The sequence below is a fragment of the Mytilus californianus genome, unplaced genomic scaffold (assembly GCF_021869535.1).
Source record: "Mytilus californianus isolate M0D057914Y unplaced genomic scaffold, xbMytCali1.0.p SCAF_3, whole genome shotgun sequence".
Taxonomy (NCBI): domain Eukaryota; kingdom Metazoa; phylum Mollusca; class Bivalvia; order Mytilida; family Mytilidae; genus Mytilus; species Mytilus californianus.
This window is the reverse complement of record NW_026262679.1, coordinates 87901201-87923879: the sequence shown is the minus strand read 5'-3', so window position 1 is coordinate 87923879 and position 22679 is coordinate 87901201. Positions and strand designations below refer to the sequence as shown.

At 31.3% G+C, this 22679-nt stretch overlaps 1 long non-coding RNA gene across 15 annotated transcripts; it reads left to right on the top strand.

The window, feature by feature from the left end:
• The first annotated feature begins 2358 nt into the window (after nucleotides 1-2358).
• Nucleotides 2359-20029, top strand: LOC127735321 (uncharacterized). 15 transcript variants are annotated; one of them, XR_007998303.1, is made up of 12 exons: nucleotides 2359-2458; nucleotides 3172-3414; nucleotides 4058-4300; nucleotides 5023-5264; nucleotides 5987-6229; nucleotides 6953-7195; nucleotides 7919-8160; nucleotides 8884-9126; nucleotides 10815-11057; nucleotides 11779-12021; nucleotides 17843-18084; nucleotides 19848-20029. It is a non-coding gene; the product is annotated as an uncharacterized LOC127735321 (long non-coding RNA). The 15 variants fall into 15 exon arrangements; XR_007998309.1 differs by lacking the exon at nucleotides 3172-3414; XR_007998306.1 differs by lacking the exon at nucleotides 5023-5264.
• The last annotated feature ends 2650 nt before the right edge of the window (nucleotides 20030-22679 follow it).

Here is a 22679-nt window from a genome sequence, read left to right as displayed (position 1 = left end):
TTTTGGTCTTTTTTTCTAATACTGCATGCAATAGGTCAGCTATATTTGGTGTATGGAATGATTGTAAGGTGTACATGTCTAGCTGGCAGGTGTCATCTTACCTTGACCTCATTTTCATGGTTCAGTGGTCAAAGTTAAGTTTTTGAGTTTTTGTCTTTTTTTCTAATACTATATGCAATAGTTCAACTATATTTGGTGTATGGAAATATTTTATGATCTATATGTCAGTCACGCAGGTTTTATTTGACCTTGACCTCATTTTCAAGGTTCATTGCTCAGTGTTAAGTTTTTGTGTTTTCGTCTGTTTTTCTTAAACTATAAGCAATAGGTCAACTATATTTGTTGTATGGAAGAATTGTTAGCTGTACATGCCTGCCTAGCATGGTTCATCTGACCTTGACCTCATTTTCATGGTTCATTGGTCGATGTTTAGTTTACTTGGTTAATGTTAAGTTTATGTGACAGTTGTAATAAAGCTTTATATTTAGGACTATCAACATAATATCAATGATTAGCAAAGAAGACGAGACATTTCAGCGTGTGCACTCTTGTTAAAAATCTTTGTTTATAAGATGAGTTGATTTTGGTCATGCATTTTATTTTTGTACATCAGAATTAAATATTTATTGGAGTGACTTCCGTAATCTTTTTTCATATAGTTGTCAGGGTTTAGATAACACTTGACTACTAGTATTTAAAAGATGTTTTTATTACAATAAGTATGTTACCATAAAAAATGAAATATTCACACCAAGCTTGCATGAACCTTAAAATACAGTACCTAACAAAACTTCCCCTACACACAGACAAAAGTGGGTCAAGTCCACCCTCTACGTTTATACATCACTTTTTAAAAAATCATAACATTAGCAAAAGGGGGGGGGGGGGGGGGGTTTATGATGGTAAGTTATTTTACAAAACCAGATTTTGGCACTAAAGATTAAGTTTTTATTACAATGATAACTTACCATCATAAATTTGATTCATCAACATAATTCCCCTGAGAACTAGATGGAAAAATATTACTTTCCGAATATCCTACTGGAATTTGAGGAAAGGGAGTCTTCAAAAGGCTTCACTTCCTCTTAGAGACAGTACTTTTGGAGGGCAGGACAATTGCTTAATCAGCTTCTTCCCCTTCACAACTTGGGCTTTTTTGCCATTTGATGAAGCAGAAGATTTGGGGTAAGCTGTTTTCTTGACTAGAGGATGACCAGGATACTTCTTATAGAAGGTGTTAGACTGATAGTGTGAGATGGTATCAGTCCTTACACCATCAGTATCCTGGACATAATAATCTGCAGTGCTTTACTTCTCAAGATGGGGCCTCAGTGGCTGAGTGGTCTAAGTAGTCCAACTACTGTAATCACTAGCCTGTCAACACTAAGATTGTGAGTTCGAATCCTGCATGTGGCAGATGCCTTCGACTCCAATCTTAATTGACTAGGATGGTCAGTTTTCCAACTGAAGGTCGGGGGCTCTCTCCACTGGCACTCATGTTTCTTCCACCAATAAAAACTGACTTCCATGAAATAGCCAATATTGCTGAAAGTGGCATTAAACACCAATAAATTAATCTTCCCCTTCACCACTTTGGCTTTTTTGTCCTTGGATGAAGCAGAAGGTTTAGGGTCTGCTGTCCTCAAACATTGACTAGAAGATTGTTTAGGATCCTACTTATGGTAGGCATTAGACTGATAGTGTGAGATGTTACCTTACTCACACCATCAGTATCCTGGGCATAACCATCTTAGTCTGGGTGCTTTATCTACTTCCCATCTCTTAATCGGGGGGGGGGGGGGGGGGGGGGGGGGGGGGGGGGGGGGGGTCAAGAAAAAGTGAGTAAGGTAGAGGGTCAACATGAGTCACTTTGAGTTGTTGATGTGTAGGTTTTTTTTGTGCTTTTTAGTTCATGTGAGCTGATATTATCTAAATTTATGATGGGAACATTTTTATTGTAATAAAAAAATCTTTTCACTTGTCAGTGTTACCAGAAGTTAGAAATCCTTTAAATTATAAAACTTTTAAATCGCTCAACCCTTCCCCTAACCTGGGACAGTGGTGTAACAGTTCTTCTTTTATATATATTTTGAAAAAGTTTCATTTTTTAAAATAAGCAAACTTTATTAAAAGGTTTATATTTGGTTTGATATTTTTGAACTTTTTTTGGCTCAATGTTGGAATATATGTATAACTTTTTTGAGTTGACCAGCAGCTGTCTATGACTAATTTTTTTTTTCACAGACCCTGAAAAAGGCCCCACTGAAGCACTCCAGGATAAGGAACATAATGATATGTATAATTCATTTAAATTAAAACTATATTTCATTTAAAAATAAACTAATCTATGATTTTTGTTTTTGTAGCAGTTTGTTTTTGTTACAGTAGCAGGCCAGAAGATATTAGTCATAGACCATGAAGATGGATGGTTTCATTGTAGATGACAGATATGTAGCATGTAGGTATTTGGTCATTTCATTTGTACTTTAAAACTATGTTAATATTTGTTTGGTAATAAAAATCAGTTTTTCCCTAAAAAAACAGCTTGAAATTTCATTACAAATTGTACCAAAATTTCTTATTCAAATTTATACTTTAATGAAATATATTTTAATAAGAATGTATTGTAATTGGCTGCCATTAATATAAAAAAAGAAGATGTGGTATGATTGCTAATGAGAACTATCCACCAAAGTTCAAATGAAGTGGATGTAAGCAATTATAGGCAACCGTACGGCCTTCAACAATGAGAAAAACCTATACCATATGGTGGGTTTTAAAAGGCCCCGACATGAAACAATTCAATTGAGAAAAACTAACGGCCTAATTTATAACAAAACAATTTACGAAAAAACAAATATGACAGACATGAACCAAAGACAACCACTAAACTACAGGCTCCTGACTTGGGACAACAAAATAAAGAATGTGGCGGGGTTAAACATGTTTGTGAGCGCTCAACCCTCCCCCTAACCTGGGGCTGTAGTGTAACAGTTCTTCATTATATATATTTTGAGAAAAATTTCATTTTTTGAGTAAGTAAACTTTATTATAAGTTATATATTTGGTTTGATATTTTTGAACTTTTTTTTTTTTGGCTCACTGTTGAATATATGTATAACTTATTTGAGATGACCAGCAGCTGTCTATGAATAATTTTTTTTGTTTCAGATGTTACGAAGAAGATGTTTACATCACAGACCCTGAAAAAGACTCCATTGAAGCACAGCAGGATAAGCAACATTGAGATAAGTATATTTTATTTAAATTAAAACTATATTTCATTTAAATATAAACTAATCTATGATTTTTGTTTTTGTAGCAGTTTCTTTTTGTTACAGTAGCAGGCCAGAAGATATTAGTCATAGACCATGAAGATGGATTGTTTCATTGTAGATGACAGATATGTAGCATGTAGGTATTTGGTCATTTCATTTGTACTTTAAAACTATGTTAATATTTGTTTGGGAATAAAAATCAGTTTTTCCCTAGAAAAACAGCTTGAAATTTCACTACAAATTGTACCAAAATTTCTTATTCAAATTTATACTTTAATAAAATATATTTTAATAAGAATGTATTGTAATTGGCTGCCATTATTATAAAAAAAAGGAGATGTGGTATGATTACAATGAGAAAAACCCATACCATATGGTTGGTTTTAAAAGGCCCCGACATACAAAATATGAATTCAATTGAGAAAAACTAACGGCCTAATTTATAACAAAACAATTTACAAAAAACAAATATGACAGACATGAACCAAAGACAACCACTAAACTACAGGCTCCTGACTTGGGACAACAAAATAAAAAATGTGGCGGGGTTAAACATGTTTGTGAGAGCTCAACCCTCCCCCTAACCTGGGGCTGTGGTGTAACAGTTCTTCATTATATATATTTTGAGAAAAATTTCATTTTTTGAGTAAGTAAACTTTATTAAAAGTTATATATTTGGTTTGATATTTTTGAACGTTTTTTTTGGCTCACTGTTGAATATATGTATAACTTATTTGAGATGACCAGCAGCTGTCTATGAATAATTTTTTTTGTTTCAGATGTTATGAAGAAGATGTTTACATCACAGACCCTGAAAAAGACTCCATTGAAGCACAGCAGGATAAGCAACATTGAGATAAGTATATTTTATTTACATTAAAACTATATTTCATTTAAGTATAAACTAATCTATGATTTTTGTTTTTGTAGCAGTTTCTTTTTGTTACAGTAGCAGGCCAGAAGATATTAGTCATAGACCATGAAGATGGATGGTTTCATTGTAGATGACAGATATGTAGCATGTAGGTATTTGGTCATTTCATTTGTACTTTAAAACTATGTTAATATTTGTTTGGTAATAAAAATCAGTTTTTCCCTAGAAAAACAGCTTGAAATTTCACTACAAATTGTACCAAAATTTCTTATTCAAATTTATACTTTAATGAAATATATTTTAATAAGAATGTATTGTAATTGGCTGCCATTAATATAAAAAAAGGAGGAGATGTGGTATGATTGCTAATGAGACAACTATCCACCAAAGTTCAAATGAAGTGGATGTAAGCAATTATAGGCAACCGTACGGCCTTCAACAATGAGAAAAACCTATACCATATGGTGGGTTTTAAAAGGCCCCGACATAAAAAATATGAAACAATTCAATTGAGAAAAACTAACGGCCTAATTTATAACAAAACAATTTACGAAAAACAAATATGACAGACATGAACCAAAGACAACCACTAAAGTACAGGCTCCTGACTTGGGACAACAAAATAAAGAATGTGGCGGATTAAACATGTTTGTGAGCGCTCAACCCTCCCCCTAACCTGAGGCTGTGGTGTAACAGTTCTTCATTATATATATTTTGAGAAAAATTTCATTTTTTGAGTAAGTAAACTTTATTAAAAGTTATATATTTGGTTTGATATTTTTGAACGTTTTTTTTGGCTCACTGTTGAATATATGTATAACTTATTTGAGATGACCAGCAGCTGTCTATGAATAATTTTTTTTGTTTCAGATGTTACGAAGAAGATGTTTACATCACAGACCCTGAAAAAGACTCCATTGAAGCACAGCAGGATAAGCAACATTGAGATAAGTATATTTTATTTACATTAAAACTATATTTCATTTAAGTATAAACTAATCTATGATTTTTTTTTTGTAGCTGTTTGTTTTTGTTACAGTAGCAGGCCAGAAGATATTAGTCATAGACCATGAAGATGGATGGTTTCATTGTAGATGACAGATATGTAGCATGTAGGTATTTGGTCATTTCATTTGTACTTTAAAACTATGTTAATATTTGTTTGGGAATAAAAATCAGTTTTTCCCTAGAAAAACAGCTTGAAATTTCACTACAAATTGTACCAAAATTTCTTATTCAAATTTATACTTTAATGAAATATATTTTAATAAGAATGTATTGTAATTGGCTGCCATTAATATAAAAAAAGGAGGAGATGTGGTATGATTGCTAATGAGACAACTATCCACCAAAGTTCAAATGAAGTGGATGTAAGCAATTATAGGCAACCGTACGGCCTTCAACAATGAGAAAAACCTATACCATATGGTGGGTTTTAAAAGGCCCCGACATAAAAAATATGAAACAATTCAATTGAGAAAAACTAACGGCCTAATTTATAACAAAACAATTTAGGAAAAACAAATATGACAGACATGAACCAAAGACAACCACTAAACTACAGGCTCCTGACTTGGGACAACAAAATAAAGAATGTGGCGGATTAAACATGTTTGTGAGCGCTCAACCCTCCCCCTAACCTGAGGCTGTGGTGTAACAGTTCTTCATTATATATATTTTGAGAAAAATTTCATTTTTTGAGTAAGTAAACTTTATTAAAAGTTATATATTTGGTTTGATATTTTTGAACGTTTTTTTTGGCTCACTGTTGAATATATGTATAACTTATTTGAGATGACCAGCAGCTGTCTATGAATAATTTTTTTTGTTTCAGATGTTACGAAGAAGATGTTTACATCACAGACCCTGAAAAAGACTCCATTGAAGCACAGCAGGATAAGCAACATTGAGATAAGTATATTTTATTTAAATTAAAACTATATTTCATTTAAGTATAAACTTATCTATGATTTTTGTTTTTGTAGCAGTTTCTTTTTGTTACAGTAGCAGGCCAGAAGATATTAGTCATAGACCATGAAGATGGATGGTTTCATTGTAGATGACAGATATGTAGCATGTAGGTATTTGGTCATTTCATTTGTACTTTAAAACTATGTTAATATTTGTTTGGTAATAAAAATCAGTTTTTCCCTAGAAAAACAGCTTGAAATTTCACTACAAATTGTACCAAAATTTCTTATTCAAATTTATACTTTAATGAAATATATTTTAATAAGAATGTATTGTAATTGGCTGCCATTAATAAAAAAAAAAAAGGAGATGTGGTATGATTGTCAATGAGACAACTATCCACCAAAGTTTAAATGAAGTGGATGTAAGCAATTATAGGCAACTGTACGGCCTTCAACAATGAGAAAAACCCATACCATATGGTTGGTTTTAAAAGGCCCCGACATAAAAAATATGAAACAATTCAATTGAGAAAAACTAACGGCCTAATTTATAACTAAACAATTGACTAAAAACAAATATGACAGATATGAACCAAAGACAACCACTAAACTACAGGCTCCTGACTTGGGACAACCAAATAAAGAATGTGGCGGGGCTAAACATGTTTGTGAGCGCTCAACCCTCCCCTAACCTGAGGCTGTGGTGTAACAGTTCTTCTTTATATATATTTTGAGAAAAATTTCATTTTTTGAGCAAGTAAACTTTATTAAAAGTTGTATACTTGGTTTGATATTTTTGAACTTTTTTTTTTGGCCCACTGTTGAATATATGTATAACTTATTTGAGATGACCAGCAGCTGTCTATGAATAATTTTTTTTGTTTCAGATGTTACGAAGAAGATGTTTACATCACAGACCCTGAAAAAGACTCCATTGAAGCACAGCAGGATAAGCAACATTGAGATAAGTATATTTTATTTACATTAAAACTATATTTCATTTAAGTATAAACTAATCTATGATTTTTGTTTTTGTAGCAGTTTCTTTTTGTTACAGTAGCAGGCCAGAAGATATTAGTCATAGACCATGAAGATGGATGGTTTCATTGTAGATGACAGATATGTAGCATGTAGGTATTTGGTCATTTCATTTGTACTTTAAAACTATGTTAATATTTGTTTGGTAATAAAAATCAGTTTTTCCCTAGAAAAACAGCTTGAAATTTCACTACAAATTGTACCAAAATTTCTTATTCAAATTTATACTTTAATGAAATATATTTTAATAAGAATGTATTGTAATTGGCTGCCATTAATATAAAAAAAAGGAGGAGATGTGGTATGATTGCTAATGAGACAACTATCCACCAAAGTTCAAATGAAGTGGATGTAAGCAATTATAGGCAACCGTACGGCCTTCAACAATGAGAAAAACCTATACCATATGGTGGGTTTTAAAAGGCCCCGACATAAAAAATATGAAACAATTCAATTGAGAAAAACTAACGGCCTAATTTATAACAAAACAATTTACGAAAAACAAATATGACAGACATGAACCAAAGACAACCACTAAACTACAGGCTCCTGACTTGGGACAACAAAATAAAGAATGTGGCGGATTAAACATGTTTGTGAGCGCTCAACCCTCCCCCTAACCTGAGGCTGTGGTGTAACAGTTCTTCATTATATATATTTTGAGAAAAATTTCATTTTTTGAGTAAGTAAACTTTATTAAAAGTTATATATTTGGTTTGATATTTTTGAACGTTTTTTTTGGCTCACTGTTGAATATATGTATAACTTATTTGAGATGACCAGCAGCTGTCTATGAATAATTTTTTTTGTTTCAGATGTTACGAAGAAGATGTTTACATCACAGACCCTGAAAAAGACTCCATTGAAGCACAGCAGGATAAGCAACATTGAGATAAGTATATTTTATTTAAATTAAAACTATATTTCATTTAAGTATAAACTTATCTATGATTTTTGTTTTGTAGCAGTTTCTTTTTGTTACAGTAGCAGGCCAGAAGATATTAGTCATAGACCATGAAGATTGATGGTTTCATTGTAGATGACAGATATGTAGCATGTAGGTATTTGGTCATTTTATTTGTACTTTAAAACTATGTTAATATTTGTTTGGTAATAAAAATCAGTTTTTCCCTAGAAAAACAGCTTGAAATTTCACTACAAATTGTACCAAAATTTCTTATTCAAATTTATACTTTAATGAAATATATTTTAATAAGAATGTATTGTAATTGGCTGCCATTAATATAAAAAAAAAAGGAGATGTGGTATGATTGCCAATGAGACAACTATCCACCAAAGTTTAAATGAAGTGGATGTAAGCAATTATAGGCAACTGTACGGCCTTCAACAATGAGAAAAACCCATACCATATGGTTGGTTTTAAAAGGCCCCGACATAAAAAATATGAAACAATTCAATTGAGAAAAACTAACGGCCTAATTTATAACTAAACAATTGACTAAAAACAAATATGACAGATATGAACCAAAGACAACCACTAAACTACAGGCTCCTGACTTGGGACAACCAAATAAAGAATGTGGCGGGGCTAAACATGTTTGTGAGCGCTCAACCCTCCCCTAACCTGAGGCTGTGGTGTAACAGTTCTTCTTTATATATATTTTGAGAAAAATTTCATTTTTTGAGCAAGTAAACTTTATTAAAAGTTGTATACTTGGTTTGATATTTTTGAACTTTTTTTTTTAGCCCACTGTTGAATATATGTATAACTTATTTGAGATGACCAGCAGCTGTCTATGAATAATTTTTTTTGTTTCAGATGTTACGAAGAAGATGTTTACATCACAGACCCTGAAAAAGACTCCATTGAAGCACAGCAGGATAAGCAACATTGAGATAAGTATATTTTATTTACATTAAAACTATATTTCATTTAAGTATAAACTAATCTATGATTTTTGTTTTTGTAGCAGTTTCTTTTTGTTACAGTAGCAGGCCAGAAGATATTAGTCATAGACCATGAAGATGGATGGTTTCATTGTAGATGACAGATATGTAGCATGTAGGTATTTGGTCATTTCATTTGTACTTTAAAACTATGTTAATATTTGTTTGGTAATAAAAATCAGTTTTTCCCTAGAAAAACAGCTTGAAATTTCACTACAAATTGTACCAAAATTTCTTATTCAAATTTATACTTTAATGAAATATATTTTAATAAGAATGTATTGTAATTGGCTGCCATTAATATAAAAAAAGGAGGAGATGTGGTATGATTGCTAATGAGACAACTATCCACCAAAGTTCAAATGAAGTGGATGTAAGCAATTATAGGCAACCGTACGGCCTTCAACAATGAGAAAAACCTATACCATATGGTGGGTTTTAAAAGGCCCCGACATAAAAAATGTGAAACAATTCAATTGAGAAAAACTAACGGCCTAATTTATAACAAAACAATTTACGAAAAACAAATATGACAGACATGAACCAAAGACAACCACTAAACTACAGGCTCCTGACTTGGGACAACAAAATAAAGAATGTGGCGGATTAAACATGTTTGTGAGCGCTCAACCCTCCCCCTAACCTGAGGCTGTGGTGTAACAGTTCTTCATTATATATATTTTGAGAAAAATTTCATTTTTTGAGTAAGTAAACTTTATTAAAAGTTATATATTTGGTTTGATATTTTTGAACGTTTTTTTTGGCTCACTGTTGAATATATGTATAACTTATTTGAGATGACCAGCAGCTGTCTATGAATAATTTTTTTTGTTTCAGATGTTACGAAGAAGATGTTTACATCACAGACCCAGAAAAAGACTCCATTGAAGCACAGCAGGATAAGCAACATTGAGATAAGTATATTTTATTTAAATTAAAACTATATTTCATTTAAGTATAAACTTATCTATGATTTTTGTTTTGTAGCAGTTTCTTTTTGTTATAGTAGCAGGCCAGAAGATATTAGTCATAGACCATGAAGATGGATGGTTTCATGGTAGATGACAGATATGTAGCATGTAGGTATTTGGTCATTTTATTTGTACTTTAAAACTATGTTAATATTTGTTTGGTAATAAAAATCAGTTTTTCCCTAGAAAAACAGCTTGAAATTTCACTACAAATTGTACCAAAATTTCTTATTCAAATTTATACTTTAATGAAATATATTTTAATAAGAATGTATTGTAATTGGCTGCCATTAATATAAAAAAAAAAGGAGATGTGGTATGATTGCCAATGAGACAACTATCCACCAAAGTTTAAATGAAGTGGATGTAAGCAATTATAGGCAACTGTACGGCCTTCAACAATGAGAAAAACCCATACCATATGGTTGGTTTTAAAAGGCCCCGACATAAAAAATATGAAACAATTCAATTGAGAAAAACTAATGGCCTAATTTATAACTAAACAATTGACTAAAAACAAATATGACAGACATGAACCAAAGACAACCACTAAACTACAGGCTCCTGACTTGGGACAACCAAATAAAGAATGTGGCGGGGCTAAACATGTTTGTGAGCGCTCAACCCTCCCCCTAACCTGAGGCTGTGGTGTAACAGTTCTTCTTTATATATATTTTGAGAAAAATTTCATTTTTTGAGTAAGTAAACTTTATTAAAAGTTGTATACTTGGTTTGATATTTTTGAACTTTTTTTTTTGGCCCACTGTTGAATATATGTATAACTTATTTGAGATGACCAGCAGCTGTCTATGAATAATTTTTTTTGTTTCAGATGTTACGAAGAAGATGTTTACATCACAGACCCTGAAAAAGACTCCATTGAAGCACAGCAGGATAAGCAACATTGAGATAAGTATATTTTATTTACATTAAAACTATATTTCATTTAAGTATAAACTAATCTATGATTTTTGTTTTTGTAGCAGTTTCTTTTTGTTACAGTAGCAGGCCAGAAGATATTAGTCATAGACCATGAAGATGGATGGTTTCATTGTAGATGACAGATATGTAGCATGTAGGTATTTGGTCATTTCTTTGTACTTTAAAACTATGTTAATATTTGTTTGGTAATAAAAATCAGTTTTTCCCTAGAAAAACAGCTTGAAATTTCACTACAAATTGTACCAAAATTTCTTATTCAAATTTATACTTTAATGAAATATATTTTAATAAGAATGTATTGTAATTGGCTGCCATTAATATAAAAAAAGGAGGAGATGTGGTATGATTGCTAATGAGACAACTATCCACCAAAGTTCAAATGAAGTGGATGTAAGAAATTATAGGCAACCGTACGGCCTTCAACAATGAGAAAAACCTATACCATATGGTGGGTTTTAAAAGGCCCCGACATAAAAAATATGAAACAATTCAATTGAGAAAAACTAACGGCCTAATTTATAACAAAACAATTTACGAAGAACAAATATGACAGACATGAACCAAAGACAACCACTAAACTACAGGCTCCTGACTTGGGACAACAAAATAAAGAATGTGGCGGATTAAACATGTTTGTGAGCGCTCAACCCTCCCCCTAACCTGATGCTGTGGTGTAACAGTTCTTCATTATATATATTTTGAGAAAAATTTCATTTTTTGAGTAAGTAAACTTTATTAAAAGTTATATATTTGGTTTGATATTTTTGAACGTTTTTTTTGGCTCACTGTTGAATATATGTATAACTTATTTGAGATGACCAGCAGCTGTCTATGAATAATTTTTTTTGTTTCAGATGTTACGAAGAAGATGTTTACATCACAGACCCTGAAAAAGACTCCATTGAAGCACAGCAGGATAAGCAACATTGAGATAAGTATATTTTATTTACATTAAAACTATATTTCATTTAAGTATAAACTAATCTATGATTTTTGTTTTTGTAGCAGTTTCTTTTTGTTACAGTAGCAGGCCAGAAGATATTAGTCATAGACCATGAAGATGGATGGTTTCATTGTAGATGACAGATATGTAGCATGTAGGTATTTGGTCATTTCATTTGTACTTTAAAACTATGTTAATATTTGTTTGGTAATAAAAATCAGTTTTTCCATAGAAAAACAGCTTGAAATTTCACTTCAAATTGTACCAAAATTTCTTATTCAAATTTATACTTTAATGAAATATATTTTAATAATAATGTATTGTAATTGGCTGCCATTATTCTACTAATTACGCTCCTCGGCTCTTCGAGGATGTAACTATAGCATTCATTTCCCGATGTACAACGAGGCATCTCATTTAAAAGAGGTCAAAATCCTTGACCTATGGGTATGACGTAGCTATACCTAGCTATAAATACTGCGGCTATTACCTGTGCCAATCATATTATTTTTCGAGCAGCAAGGTGTCTAACTCGTTTTAATCTGAGACGACGTCCAGAATTTTAAGATTTTGTAAAACTGAGAACGTTGTTCCAGTAAAAAATGTTTTATTAGCATTAGTTATCATGAGAACTTTATATTGAAGTTCATTAATACAACGTATTTTATCGTTGTTCTATTTTCTAAACCTTGTTCTAAAAATACACGTGTACTGTGGTGTGTAACACACAGGTGCTTATCACGTAATCAATGGTGGACCGAACGTGTTCTCTTTTTAATAATTTTGACATTTTTTCGTCTAAATAAATTGATACATTATCGTAGTTATTTAACACGAATGAATCTCTATACGGAAGTATATGAGTAGAATATCTTTCTTGATTTTCAAGGTAAGTGCAAAATGTACGAAGGTGTACTCGTATATTCTTGCTATAATGTACCCACGTAGTGACGTACAATTTATAGAAAATATAGTAAATATATTTGAGATTTTATTATCACAAAATGTTGTGATTAAAATACATTTCTTATTCCAATATAAGAAACTGTAATGTAGTGCATTGGAATATGCTAGACTACTTGTCGATATACACCTGTATGTGTGTTACTATAAATAGACAAAGTTAGTGATAATACGGAAGGCATTGTGTGCCACTTCCAATCTAAGGTATCTGAAAACCTTTGCTAAAGATATGTTATATCAAATAATGATCAAATAGCTAATTTTTTAAAGCTTATTTGTCTAAAGCAATTAATGAGCCTAGAGACTTGTATAAGTCCTTGGTGTGTCATAAATGTGACAACAGTTTCGAATGAACTTACAATATTGTTGAAACTATCAAGAATATGTGTATCTGTAATATACAAAGCCATTTAAGGCTTCAAAATAAGCTCTGGGTGAGAAGTAAACTGTGTTACAGTTGAAACATTTACAGAAATAATATTATGTGATTGATATTTAATATCTGAATATTGAGAGGCCAGTGGAATATCACGGCAAACTTGACCAGAAATAGGTCGAAGGGGGAACATTAGCAAGTTCCTTGTAGAGCATTTAACATGCCACTAAAAAACAATTGATTAAGTAGAAATATACTGTAGAAAATAATAGTAAAACAGTTATTATTGTTTGAAGACATCTGCAACAATGCAGTTTTAAAATGCAAACTTTTGTTGCATAATTCTGTACATGAAGTTAATCTCATGTCTTTACTATGTTTAAGATAAAACAAACAATATCCTGCAAGATTTTATATCTTTATCTTGGCAAAAAATAAAGCAGAGGAGCATTGCCCATTGTTAACTTTAGTTCTTTGCCTTTGAAAAAGAAAAAGTACAATATGATAATAATGTTGTAAATTGTAAGAAGTATATGTTGCCAACATATCAAAAAATACTAGTTGATATCAAATATTAAAAAAGAAAGATCAAAGGACCTTCTGAAAAATTTATATGACTGACATGCATTAGTCAGATGTAAATTCCTTTTTTCATGGATACTTTTTATGATGTTGACATAACATGCATAGTGTTACCAACCATGCAAGGGCTGTATAGTCAGTCAAGGTCGTTAAAAACTTCATATATATGCATAGTGTGGAGGGAAATAAAAATAATTTCCATTGGATGGTTTTATCTTTGCCTTGAAATTTATCAATGTAGATTTCAGATTATGAATACAATTATTTGACACTTGTAAAATGATACATTCATGTACATTTATTACCATGTCTTTATATAGTTGAAATAAGACAATAGAGTTTTTAGTCTTATATCTTGGCATTGTTATAACATTAATTATGAATATAACAAACAAAGCCTTAGAACATGTAGAATAGATAAACAGTTACTCTTTTCTGAAGAAATAGTTCAAAGTTATTGTTCTCATTAATCAGAACACATTTGTAGATCCTGATCTTGCTGACTACAAGGTATCAGTAATAGTAAACAACTTTTTACTGTAAAATATAGTTTGAGATACAACTATAAAAATTATTTATATTCTGCCAAGAAAGGGAGATTCTTTTCAAAAGTCCCTATTTTGACTTGCAGAAAATATTGTATAAATGTGCTTATTTTGATAAGACAAATTGTGCTTTACAATCTCAGTAATGATACTAGATATATGGTAAGCTATAATATATTCATTTGCAAATGGTAGCAGCAATGAATGTTAAAGAACTATACAAATGAAAACAGGAAGATTTTTCTCTCAACATGCAAATTATGCTTTGATGTTGGACATGAAATATCTGACTTATTTTCCTTTTAAAAAAGGAATATTATAATGTACATTGGATATGTGCATCACTAATCTTTATGTGACTAAGTGTTGCCTAGTTATAGGCTAAGTCATATCTCTGTAAACAATTGTATACAGGTGTTTAGGGGACTAATCCCCTACACATTTTTCATGTCAGATAGCAAATACTGAAGAAAGTAGTATTACATGAATTTATGTAGAATTTATAAAGTTTCTATAATGATAATCAAATGATTATATTGCATCTATGCATCTGTATTATTGAAATCCATGATGGAAATTAAAATAGAAAATGGTGATCTTTCTAGACTCCATGAACTTGAAATAGAATTGCTATATTGATGCTTTTGTATCATCAGTTAATAAGAATTGACATATTCATAGTATGAAATATATATATAGATATTTTTATGCTCAATCGAGAAATGCAACTTTGAAAAGTATTCTATAAAGCATTAGAATTTGCAAAACAAATTGCAAACTTATATTTTGCTTACCACCTAAATCTGTACATGTACACTGGATTTTCTTTTCAGTTCAATTAGAAATTACTCTTCTTAATTACATGTAGTTATATTGCTCTAAATATAACATAGCCATATATAACATTAGATGTATATATATAGAAAAATAGTACATGTAAGATGTATCATAAGAATATTGTACAGGAGCAGTTCAAGTCTTGACTGATATAGGTTAAAATACAGTAATAGTTATATTCCTTCAATATCCAACATGTGTATGGATATCAGGATGGGTGAAGGTCATTTTCAAATGTGACAGTTTACAATGAAGTAAATGTATAAACTTTGTAACCCTTCTCCAGTTCTTTTTTAAGAAAATTATCAGATTATCAGATGAGTGTTCACAGAACAGTATTACTTAAATCTTAGGATTTTAAAACATGCTGGATCAAGTTTTAATTCTGGATATATTGATTTATATTAATTCTTATAACATAAGATATTAAATAGCTACGCTGTTTTTTGTATAATTTGTTTATACTTAATGAACTATCATAACGATGATACTTTTGAGATGATTTACTTCAGAATGTTACATTAGATGCAGTATGTATATGTCTACTAGACCTAGTCTGTATGAAGTGTTGGACTTTAAGATTCAATTTACCCAGTATTATCAACACTGTTTGATATATATATACTACATACTCATTGTCATAAACAAACATGGAATGTAAATTTACTGAACCAGACATCAAATACTATATTGTAGTTGGTAAATTCCAGATAATAATAAGAAGAAATTTGTAAATATAGTCACTTTATTAAGTGTCCTGAATAAGATCTACAGTAGAGGCTGATCATCTTTGACATCCACATGTAGTTTTAAATAAGTCAACCTTTAATTAACAGGTGATCTTAGTGTGACAATAATCACCTATTTATGATTTTTTAATATGACTCAGAGAGGAGTTTTTGATTGCTAAGTTATGTTAAAGTTATGAATATTAACACTATTTGAAGCTTTCGTTGCTTACTTGAGCTTTTGAATCAATTTTTCTGTTCTTACAATATTAAAGACAGACTGAATTTGCAACTGTCATGCAAAGAGATAATACTTGTAGAACTTGCAGTGACAGTTTTAAGCTTGTAAATATACTGGATATTTTACCATGGATTAATATTAGATAAATCAGATATACATGATATTGAAACCACAGAAGGCTAATGAAAATCTGTATCTGGCAGTGTTTACATCGTTACTTAAACTACTGTCTCCTGAATTTGTCTTCAAATTCTTGTTTTTTCATACACCTCTGAACTACAGAGAGTGTCATGTTAGAAGTGTACAAAAAGAAGGGCTAAAGAATTAAAACACTTTCAAATATTTAAGAAAAGAGTTGCAGAATAATATGTCAGTAGATATTTAGATATACAATTAATGGTTTGTAAGCAAGTATCAGGCAAATGTTTTTTGAAAATTCAAAACTTGTTATATAGATAAAGGAAGATGTGGTATGAGTGTTATGCTCTTTATATAGTTAAGAGAATTTGTCTTGAATGTCTAGAATAAGTTATTATTCTTGAAAATAGTGAAATTCAGACTACAAAATACATTGAGAGAAATAGATATTTTGTTGTATATTTATTTTCAAAATTGAATGTTTTTGAAACTATTTATTTGTTATACCTATTGGTATTGATACACAAATTTGGTACTTTAACCTAATATTTAGATTATATTCATTATTAAGTCAGAAAGATTAGTTAGATTGACTACTATCTGAGTCTCCAGTATATTCTGGACTGTTTCAGCAAATTCTGATTTGCTCTCTGTTAGTTGTTCAGGGAACTACTTGTTTGTGCCAACACTTTGAATATGCTATAGTTACATCCTCGAAGAGCCGAGGAGCGTAATTAGTAGAATGGACTCTCATCCAAGTATAACTTGGAATATGAAGGATGAGAGTCATTCTAGTAATGGAGCCTGAGGCTCAAGAGGATGTAACAATTTACCCACCCAGTTTGGAGGGTACTGTTTGCCCATCCCAATTGTTTTGGTTGCACAAACAAACTTTGAATCATGATAGGCACAGGTAATAGCCGCAGTATTTATAGCTAGGTATAGCTACGTCATACCCATAGGTCAAGGATTTTGACCTCTTTTAAATGAGATGCCTCGTTGTACATCGGGAAATGAATGCTATAGTTACATCCTCTTGAGCCTCAGGCTCCATTACTAGAATGACTCTCATCCTTCATATTCCAAGTTATACTTGGATGAGAGTCCATTATACATAAGATATGGTATGATTACAATGAGAAAAACCCATACCATATGGTTGGTTTTAAAAGGCCCCGACACAAAAAATATGAAACAATTCAATTGAGAAAATTAACGGCCTAATTTATAACAAAACAATTTACGAAAAACAAATATGACAGACATGAACCAAAGACAACCACTAAACTACAGGCTCCTGACTTGGGACAACCAAATAAAGAATGTGGCGGGGTTAAACATGTTTGTGAGCGTTCAACCCTCCCCCTAACCTAAGGCTGTGGTGTAACAGTTCTTCTTTATATATATTTTGAGAAAAATTTCATTTTTTGAGTAAGTAAACTTTATTAAAAGCTATATACTTGGTTTGATATTTTTGAACTTTTTTTTTTGGCCCACTGTTGAATATATGTATAACTTATTTGAGATGACCAGCAGCTGTCTATGAATAATTTTTTTTGTTTCAGATGTTACGAAGAAGATGTTTACATCACAGACCCTGAAAAAGACTCCATTGAAGCACAGCAGGATAAGCAACATTGAGATAAGTATATTTTATTTACATTAAAACTATATTTCATTTAAGTATAAACTAATCTATGATTTTTTTTTTGTAGCTGTTTGTTTTTGTTACAGTAGCAGGCCAGAAGATATTAGTCATAGACCATGAAGATGGATGGTTTCATTGTAGATGACAGATATGTAGCATGTAGGTATTTGGTCATTTCATTTGTACTTTAAAACTATGTTAATATTTGTTTGGGAATAAAAATCAGTTTTTCCCTAGAAAAACAGCTTGAAATTTCACTACAAATTGTACCAAAATTTCTTATTCAAATTTATACTTTAATGAAATATATTTTAATAAGAATGTATTGTAATTGGCTGCCATTAATATAAAAAAAAAAGGAGATGTGGTATGATTGCCAATGAGACAACTATCCACCAAAGTTTAAATGAAGTGGATGTAAGCAATTATAGGCAACTGTACGGCCTTCAACAATGAGAAAAACCCATACAATATGGTTGGTTTTAAAAGGCCCCGACATAAAAAATATGAAACAATTCAATTGAGAAAAACTAACGGCCTAATTTATTACAAAACAATTTAGGAAAAACAAATATGACAGACATGAACCAAAGACAACCACTAAACTACAGGCTCCTGACTTCGAACAACAAAATTAAGAATGTGGCGGGGTTAAACATTTTTGTGAGCGCTCAATCCTCCCCTAACCTGAGGCTGTGGTGTAACAGTTCTTCTTTATATATATTTTGAAAAAAGTTTCATTTTTTGAGTAAGTAAACTTTATTAAAAGTTATATATTTGGTTTGATATTTTTGAACTTTTTTTTTTTTTGGCTCACTGTTGAATATATACTAATAACTTATTTGAGATGACCAGCAGCTGTGTATGAATAATTTTTTTTTGTTTCAGATGTTACGAAGAAGATGTTAACATCACAGACCCTGAAAAAGACTCCATTGAAGCACAGCAGGATAAGCAACATTGAGATAAGTATATTTTATTTAAATTAAAACTATATTTCATTTAAGTATAAACTAATCTATGATTTTTGTTTTTGTAGCAGTTTCTTTTTGTAAGTATATTTTATTTAAATTAAAACTATATTTCATTTAAGTATAAACTAATCTATGATTTTTGTTTTTGTAGCAGTTTCTTTTTGTTACAGTAGCAGGCCAGAAGATATTAGTCATAGACCATGAAGATGGATGGTTTCATTGTAGATGACAGATATGTAGCATGTAGGTATTTGGTCATTTCATTTGTACTTTAAAACTATGTTAATATTTGTTTGGGAATAAAAATCAGTTTTTCCCTAGAAAAACAGCTTGAAATTTCACTACAAATTGTACCAAAATTTCTTATTCAAATTTATACTTTAATGAAATATATTTTAATAAGAATGTATTGTAATTGGCTGCCATTATTATAAAAAAAAGGAGATGTGGTATGATTGCCAATGAGACAACTATCCACCAAAGTTCAAATGAAGTGGATGTAGGCAATTATAGGCAACCGTACTACCTTCAAAAATAAGAAAAACCCATACCGTATGGTCGTCTTTAAAAGGCCCTGACATGAAAAATATGAAACAATTCAATTGAAACTAACGGCCTAATTTATAACAAAACAATTTCCAAAAAAACATATATGACAAACATGAACCAAAGACAACCACTGAACTACAGGCTCCTGACTTGGGACAACAAAATAAAGAATGTGGCGGGGTTCAACATGTTTGTGAGCGCTCAACCCTCCCCCTAACCTGGGACAGTGGTGTAACAGTTCTTCTTTATATATATTTTGAAAAAAGTTTATATTTTAATAATTTAGGATTTGACATAAAACATGCTTCACATTAATTCTTGAATTAATGATAAGAGCAAATAGTCTCTTAACATTGACAATCTGGATAATTACATATTTATATTTCCATCTATGTGCAGAGTGAAGATTGAAAAACCAAATAAAGCATCAAAGATAGCAGCTCCATGGAAGATGTTTACTTAGATCTTCAACCAAGTCTGAGGACTGCCGCGAAAGCAACCAAGCAGCAAGGATAGCAGCTCCAAGGAAGATTATTAGATTGATCTTCACCCCCAGAAGTCTGAGGCTTGTCATGAAAGAAATAATGCAAGTATATTTAAGCCAACCATTTCTGTACATTATCTAGAAAAATGTGAAAAAGTACATAAGGCAACACACATTTTTCTTATTTTGCACATTTACAAGTGTGGACACAGATCATTGTGGATAGTATGTTTGGATGTTTGACAGTGTTTTCTGACAAAAAGAGTTCTCTGGTTTTTCCCCATAGGCTTCTATGTTGAACTGTTGTGCACAGTGACAGCCAACCTGTACCAAACACTGAAAATAGCAGTGTCTTTTATTTAATATTGAGTTTTAATGTTCAAGACTTGTCATGGAGGAGACACTAATTTAAATCAGTACCGACCGTTCATAGATTTTATTTAGCTAGACATTGCTTTTAATATCAAATCTACATATTGGCCAACATACTATGAGTGCTTTGTGTATTTAATATGTACATTCCTGTAAATAAATTTTGTGCATGTGCCATTGGAGGATTTCCTTTCAACATTTAAAAAAATTTTGAAATAACTTCTATGTGAATACATTTACATTTAAAAAAATGATCCGTTAAGGGAACACAGCTAGCTGAGTGTGCTCCAACGCTGGAGAGATTTACGTAAAGAAGCAGAAGACTGCAAGGATTGCCAAAAGATTAAATATGTTCCACAATTTTGATTTTGGATAGCAGCAAAAACTCAAAATTAGAATAGGACCACATTAGTTGCATTTCTGCTTGATGTGATTTTAGTATGCGAGATTGTGTCCCAGAACCTGCATGCATGTAATATTTGTATGATTCTATTTATGTTCCTTTGAGGTGGTCATTTCTTACTTGGGTTTGTCCATATAAAACTGAAATTTGTTCAGGATCTTCCCAGTATCATTAGTAAAAGATTTTGTTTAAATGTGGAAATTGATTTATTGATAAAAAGATATAATTATGGTATTAAGTAACGACAATATACCAGATATGGCAGATACCAATACAGATGCTCATAACTCCTACAAATGGATTAAAAGTCTTTTAGATATGAACAGGACTGATGGACAAAAGGATTAAAAAAATTAATTTATACTTGCTAACATTACCGGTTTGTATAAGTGAATGATCATTTACACTCAGGACTCATCAGCAGGCAACACTGATGTTTAAAAAAAGTGTAAATAAAATGCTTTAATCTCCCCTTAAATACTTACATTGAATGGACTCCTTGTAATCATCTTACCTTACAGCAGATCATGTGCAGATGGGAGTTGTCTGTCAAATCTTTATTTCACAAAGAATGCATTTGCATAACAATGAACGGAGCTCAAAGCAAAGCACTTGAATAATACACCTAGACAAAAAGCTCAATCCAGTGATATACTTTGTTATAGAGGACTGTCATGAACATTCACCCATCACAACCACCTCTATGATCTAACAAATATGCCAAACTACATGGATCAGAAGTCCAGAAATAGACATGTATTTTTTTTATATTTTACAAAATGTATATACGTTTCCCAGTTAAAACATACAAAGTTGTGGTAAAACATTCAGTTTCTAGCAAGTAGTCTATCCACTAATTAATAATATATGCTGAGTGCCCCTCTTTTTGAAATAAAAACATACTTCCACTTTATCATTGTAAACAGATGAACATACATTAAAACTATAAAATGTTATCAGACTTATCTATCAGTGTCTATTTACCATCACAACTGAATAAATATATATAAATATATAAGACTCGGATTGACGTCCAGCTGTCTCTAACCAACCCCCATTCCTGAAGTCGACATGCAAATCTGACGTCATAATAAAAGAAGATTTCAAATCTACATGTATGACCAATTATATATCCCTGAAATAGATATCTTTTTTGTTGTTCTCAAATTAATGTCCCAATAGTATTGGCTTCTCTAATTGATGTCTTTTTTTACAGAATAGCCACACTGAAATCAAAGTTTTATAAAATGTTAGGTTGAACCTAATACTAAATAAATGGGGAATGTGTCCATGGGACACAGATGATGCCCCCGCTTGCATAAAACGTTATAAAAGGATATAACTCAAGAACTGTAAAAGTGACGCTGCCCAAATTTGTACTTGATCTGAGTTTTGTGGTAATAGGCATTCTGCATAAGTTTCATAACATTTGGTTGAGGCAAACTAAAGTAAGAGGACAGAAACAAAAAATTCAGCAATTTTTCCATTTGTAAAGGGGCATAACTCTAGAACGGTAAAAGTGATGCCAATAAAATTCAAACTTGAACTGTGTTTTGTGGTAATAAGCATTGTGTACATGGTGTATAAGTTTCATAACATTTGGTTGAGGCAAACTAAAGTTAGAGAACGAAAACATATTTTGGGACGTACGTACAGACGGACAAGGGTAAAACTTAATGCCCCCTCCGCTACGGTGGGGGCATAAAAAGTTGTGAAAGATATAATATTTTAAATCTTGCAAATACATGTAATAATACATTTCAACACTTGGCTGTTCTTTTATTTTTTTATTTGGTCTATTGTTTGAGATTGTGTATTGATCGACCTCTATACGTCTTTCAATTATCTTTGGCTTTAAGTTGTTTTCTTATTGTTGTACATGTATATTTTAAAATAATAATCCTTGTGGTATTTATTTAAAGGAATATGAAAGGAATATGACAAAGTAGATCGAGAGGATGAACTTCTTTCA